At 43.6% G+C, this 6607-nt stretch overlaps 1 long non-coding RNA gene across 1 annotated transcript; it reads left to right on the top strand.

Annotated features, from left to right (window-relative positions):
- The first annotated feature begins 523 nt into the window (after positions 1–523).
- Positions 524–3505, top strand: LOC125940549 (uncharacterized). The gene is made up of 3 exons (XR_007463747.1): positions 524–578; positions 1864–1922; positions 3194–3505. It is a non-coding gene; the product is annotated as an uncharacterized LOC125940549 (long non-coding RNA).
- The last annotated feature ends 3102 nt before the right edge of the window (positions 3506–6607 follow it).

Raw genomic sequence — 6607 nt, 5'->3', positions numbered from 1 at the left:
TGCGATATGCACAACCTCATTCCTGTATGACATAGCCTTGCATGTTGTGTATGCATGTTGCAGGAATTTATGTTTTATCCAGTAGGGAAATGTCATAGCCACTGAGCCACTCCCACGGGCAAAAATATTCCACTTCAAGCAGCGCATAAAACATCAGAAGCTACGCACAAGTCCACGAAACTTCTAGAAATATCATCAACTACGTAATACAATCCGCTCACACAAGTGAATAACGGGTTTCCGAGTCAAATTGAAGCTGTATTCCCTTACATGTATCCATTGTGCTTCCGTTATCATAGTAAGGACAGCCATAAACTCTTGCGCAAATAACTGCTTGTTTAAGTATTATTTAAATATCAATGAACCTCCACACCAAGAAGGGGCTTACTCAGGGATAAAATAAATGTACGCTGTTTTATCTTATCGCCTGATATAACGCAAACGGGGCCATAATCCATACACTTGCTTCCAAGTATAAAAGCCAGAGCAGGTTCTCAACTTCACACCACTGCCATCGAGGAATCAACGAGGACCATATCAAGCCTCCTGTCACCAACTAGTGTGGGGTACACCAGCAGGTGAGGCCTAATTATAGTAATCATTTCTTTTAATATCATTTTATTCATTCTTGCTTCTTCCTCGTAACAATATTACCATCGCTGCTGTTTGAGAGACTTACGTTGCAATAGTTTTAAATTGCTACTCTAGTTTCGTCAGTGTCGTACTTGACCCACACTATAATTGTACCATTGGCAACCATCTGAATATGCTTACGCCTTGTATACGATATTGGTTTAGTGCATTTAGTCTATAACATGTATATGTAGAGTAAATTATTTAGCAAATAAGAAATTTTGATCTTGCACAAGCAGCCATTGATTCTCGAAGAAACGCCGCATTAATAATATATATCTAATGGCTACAATAGCATGCAAAAGAAGCGGCCTACAGAGCTAATGTGTTGCATAAATCTCACATGGATTGTTCAAATGCAACTTTACCGGTAGGCGCTCTTCTGAAACATGCGCTTTACAAGCTTGCTAAGAATGTTTCATCAGAAACGTTTACTTCTGCCCACTACTCTAAGATATCGCGAAGTAGCACTTTGTGTAGCATTGTTTCGCTAAAGCACATTTTTTATTCGCAAACGGGAGGTTACGTGAGGTCTTGCAATGTACAGAAACCGTTGTAAACTTTAAAATCCTAACTTCTAAACACTGTCTATGTGGTCACTCAAGTTCCATGCACTAGTCGTGTCTAAACTTTTCAATTATCCACATAGCCTAAAGATTTGTTTCCCGGAGACTTCTTCTTTTAATAGCAGACGATAATCACCATTTACTGTAATATCGCAGGAGAAAATAAAGCTACAGGAAATGTTTCAAAACAACGCAAACTCTGACGTATTCTTATCAGAACGAAGATAAACGCCGCCACAACAACAACAAAAATTAAATTATGATATTTAACGTGTCGAAACCACGATATGATTATGAGCCACGCCGTAGTGGGGGACTCCGGAAATTGCGGCCACCTGGGGTTCCTTAACGTGCACCCAAAATCTAAGTACACGGGTGTTTTCGCATTTCGCTGCCACAAAAACAGTCACTGTGCAATGACAATGCGATGTCCGGCTTACGTCATAAAATTTTGTCGTTGTGTAAAAAATGTCTCACGTGAAGTCAGATGTGTGTATAGAAAGAGCACGAAAACAAATTCCTCCGCTGATTTTGGACCGGAGTTAGCACGGACTCACACACCTCAGAAAATAATTCTGAGGTGTGTGGAAATTCTGCAGTGCCACACAAAGATTGCTGTCTTGACGCATTTTAATAATAACTTGCCTCTTTTTCTTTACCACAGAATATTCACCATGAAGGCCTACATTCTCTTGGCTCTCGTCATCCTGGGTCATGTGTGTCGTAAGTATAAACACTGCGCAAGTCTTTCGTGCGTGTAGTCTGTTCCTCGTCGCCTGTTTCAGCTTTCCTTTAAGTTAAATAAGCGTTCTACTCTAGGAGGAACATTCCAGCCGGACTTCTGATTTTTATTTGCCTTTAATTAAAAATTACATTATTGTATTTAGATGCAAAACTACGATCTAATTATGAGGCATGCCGCGAGCGGGATAGAGCTATAGTCCTTTCCTTTCACATCGAAGCTGTCTATGGTTAGGATACCGGGATGTGTTTCGTGTACGTCGACAGAAAACTATCATCATCAATGGTTCATACCCCCGTAAGCAAGCAAAAAATGCAATGATTCATAGCGCCGTAAGGTAGAGGCTACAAGCACTCAGCAAAGTGAAGCGAACAGTGCATACATTATTTGGAATCACTCATGCAACATACGGAACAGCTATGGGCGGCGGTGTGCTGTCAACATTACCATTGCTCCCATTCTACCATTACTCTAAAGCCATCAAGCACTTCATACCCCCTTCAGCAGTTGTAGTGGTGGTTTTCCACAGCTTAGCTGGACGTCCACTTTCCCAGAGCAGGGATAGCGAGTTCTTTTAATGTTTACAAGTGCTAATATTATTTGTAATTTATCACGCGGTAATCCTCTAAAAGAGCTGCTTGCTATTTTATACATTTGAAGTTTCTACATGGGTGGTTGTGAAGGAACAAGTTGCACCGGGTGAATCATTTGTCTCGGATTTAGTAACTTGTCGTTATTTAATGTGAACAAAGATTGTGTTATCCTTATGTGTGACCAATTTCATCGCTGTCACTTCAAAAGGGCAGTTTCTTCCTAAGACACTGATTCTGTAAGCTTAGCTGAGCACCAGTGAGTTAAGCGTAGTGAAAAGCATGCGTAAGACATGCGTATCCCTTAATAATTGAGCCTCAATTACGCAGTGATGACCAGCGTCGTAAGAACACTGGATTATCGTAATGTGAAAGGTACGTTTCATTATCAGAGAGAAAGTACGCGGTACGAAAGAGGGACCTGACTCCGGCTCTCGTGCGCAGGAAGATCTTCGGCGTTGTTCAGCGCTTTTTCTTTAATCTCCTACACCCCCTTCTGTTTGTGCACTGCCGTTACCACATCATAGTTGCAAACACCTATCTATCCCAACAGCTCCATTGCCGATCTCTTTGCGCACTAATTATTCTTTCACTGTCCTCACTGCATATATTTTAATTCCAAGTTGCGTGATATGCTTTATGATTTCTTCTCTTTTTGACAGAAATTCAAGCTGCGACGATGAGGAAGCCAGCAAAGAGCACAGAGGACGCGACAAAACTACTCGCCAAAAAAATTTCCCATTCCATCATGAATCATCGTAAAGAGCTCGTCGATGCTTTCAAAGCACTCGAAAGCTCGGTTAAGAGCATCGGCGACGAAACCGATGAACAGGCTATCTCGGCCATAGTTATGGCTATAGTTACGGCCGTTGCAAGTGGTGCTGTATCCGCTGCGGTTGGGGCTGGTGTTCAGGTGGCAATTAACAAAGGTTGAATGCATCCTCGAAGACGTCTGTTTTGTTCTCACTGCAATAAATCGCATCACATCTCGTATCAAAAAGTAAGTGTTTCTTTAGAAAACAGTGAATTGAACGCTCCGACATTAAACAATTTCCTAGGCCCAACTGCTCTTGATTTGAAGTAAAAAGCATTACTTGTGGCTTCCCTTAGTTCTCATGTGTCAGCCAGGTCTGCACGCGTGACTGTGTGCCTCTGCATAGAAAGTATGCAGGTAGCCAGGTTTCACTGGAGGATTGTGTTGTGTCCGCAGCGGTCAATGCCAAAGTCAGAACAACGGAATCAAACTGTTTATTCGGCAAGCTAGGCCGTAACGGAAAGAAATAGCCAGAATTACAGCATGGACAAATGCCTATAGATGCACGTCAACAAGAGGAACGCCAGCAGACACATGACACGCGCGCGCACAACTGCACAGCGACGCCACAGCACAGACGCAAGAACGCAGTCTCTGATAGCACAACACAACCAAGAAAGGTGCAGACGTGCATGACACCGCACAACGGCATCATTTAACCCTTTGGAATGATCCCCACATTCCAACAAGAAATGGCAATAGTGTCTTGAGAGAAACAAGCCCCTACCTTACGTTCACGGAGGGAGTGACGAGGGCGGAGTGAACCAGACTCGAGAAGGCTCCGGGAAGTGATCATCACATAGTCAACTCGAATTGCTTTATTGCAAAACGCCGATCCGAATAGGAAAGGCAAAACTCACGGATTGCGCTGCTCTCCGCGAAAAGAACACTCCAGACAAGAAGGAGAACATTGAGAATTGGCTAGACTCGGTCGGGCAAAAGGTCGAAAGGTACACCAAAGAATTGCAACTTACTACGGATACCCCAGCCGTAGATACGCGCCTTTTTACACTTATGGGAGGCACCGAAAGGACTTATCCGAAAATGAAAGACAAGAAAACAAAATTTGAAGCTGGAAAGGCTCATCGCCCTCTTCACGAATGAAGCGGAAGAATACGCCGGAAATCTTGGCCGTCAAAACCGGAACGAAGCGTGCGACCGACTTCAAGGTACCTTAAGTACCAGGAAAACATGGAATATCCTGAAATATCTCATAACCACAAACGAAGCGATGACTAAATCAATAAAAACCTCGCGCGGCTGATTCACAATTACGGAGGCTCGGAAACAGATTCTAGAATCAGCTATTACGCCCATAGTTCTGGCAATAGCGGCGGCCATTGCACAGGGAGCTGTATCGATCGCTATTGGAGCTGGTGCGGCGGCGGCAATTAAGAAAGGCTGAATTCATCTTCCGTTATGTCTGCTTTGTCCACAATGCAAAAAAAAACATCAAGGGACACTTAGTTATTCCTACGGGGATGAATGCGAGAGCATTGCGACCACCAAAGGTCGGGGTTCGAGTGCCCTTATTCACTCTATCTTAATTAACTGTGCCTCAATTAACACTAACTGTCGTGGGTTAGACTCCCACCAATGGTCGTGGGTTCGAGTACCGTAATGAACTCTATCTTAATTAAACCTACATTAATTAACTTCGCCTTAATTCACTCTGCCTTAATTAACTTTGTCTTAATTGACCTCATCAACTGCCTCGATTGACTCACTTGGGCTCACTTGACTTTTGGAGCATCATGGTCACGCCAACGCCGGATTTTCCACCTGATGAGCCATATAATGATTTCGTATTAATAAATCGCATCACATCTCGCATCACAAGTATAACTCTTTTTTTAACAGCGAATTGAACTCTCACTTATGAAAACATTTCCGAGGCCCATTAGCTCCCGGTTTTCTAGCTTATAGCGTTATCTCTAGCTTCAATTAGCTCTCATACAGCAACCACGTATGACACGTGACCGCGTGCCTTTGCCTCGAAAAGATGTAGGCAGGCAGGTTTTATCTGGAAGTTGTACCCTAAATGGTAATAGAGCCGATCGCGAAAAACCATTACGGTTAATGTGGCTTCATAGGCAATTGGTGAAGGTGGTGCGGTATACAATAATGTAAAAACCATCGCAGGTGACAGTCAATGGGTTTCTTCCGTTACCCTATCCCGTATCTGTGCAATCCTCTGATCCAGAGCAAACCTTATGGGTACATCAGCCGATAATCTAAGGCACAATCGCGCCGAGATGTCGAGATGTCAATCATGTGGCCACCCCCGTGGTTTATCTCGGTTAACCCGATTAACGCGATATCTGATCCAAGATGGGGGAGTTTTTGTATAGTCGAAACACAATTTGGCGCATCCCATATGCACGCCCTGCGTACATGTTAGCTCTCCGATCGTGCCCTCGGCTTTCTCCACCTCCTCACGTGCACCTCTTCCTCCAGTCTCCTACTCTTTTATGAATCATATTAGCATCTCCTCTTATAGTGCGAGAAACGCCAATCATTCAGTGGGGGGAGGGGGGGGGGGGGAAGCATAGCTATAGATTGCTTCCACTTTATTAATCAACAGAGAATAAAAGTATTCTTCACCTCTCCCTTTTCAAACTTCCGTCGACAACAGTTGCATTGGCAATTTAAAATTGTCTAGCAACAGTGTTGTGCTAGTGTTGCGTATGATATGTACTGCTTGTGTTTATTTCTGCTATGTGGAGCATCCCGGCCGCGGCGGCCGCATTTCGATGGAGGCGAAATGCAAAAAACGCCCGTGTGCTTGCGTTGTAGTGCACGTTAAGAACCCCAGGTGGTCAAAATTAATCCGGAGCGCTCCACTACGGCGTGCCTCATAATCAGAACTGGTTTTGGCACGTAAAACTCCAGAAAGAAGAAGAAGAAATGCTATGTGGAGACACCGAAATAAATCCTGGCCACGACATTTAAGCATTGCTTCAAGAATTACTGTCAGGACAAAATAGGATGGCACAGGACGTAGCGCAGCTTAGAATGCACCAGAGATATTTATCAGTTAGCGCTGATATCAAGGAATGAGATGCTACTAACGCGAAACCGGAGCAAAGCTGATAAGAAAGCATGTCACGGGGCTAAGATAAAGCCACCTATAGACTTGAAAATGTTTCTGATCTACTGATGCAACAAGCAATATGTTTGCAATCTCGCTATGGATAAGAATGGGCTCTATAGATATAGATTACAACTACTATTGTTTAATTCCGTGAACTTGCAGCAATGC

The sequence above is a fragment of the Dermacentor silvarum genome, chromosome 10 (genome assembly GCF_013339745.2).
Source record: "Dermacentor silvarum isolate Dsil-2018 chromosome 10, BIME_Dsil_1.4, whole genome shotgun sequence".
NCBI classification, from domain to species: domain Eukaryota; kingdom Metazoa; phylum Arthropoda; class Arachnida; order Ixodida; family Ixodidae; genus Dermacentor; species Dermacentor silvarum.
Note: the sequence above shows the minus strand (reverse complement) of the source record. Positions and strands in the feature narration are given on the sequence as shown.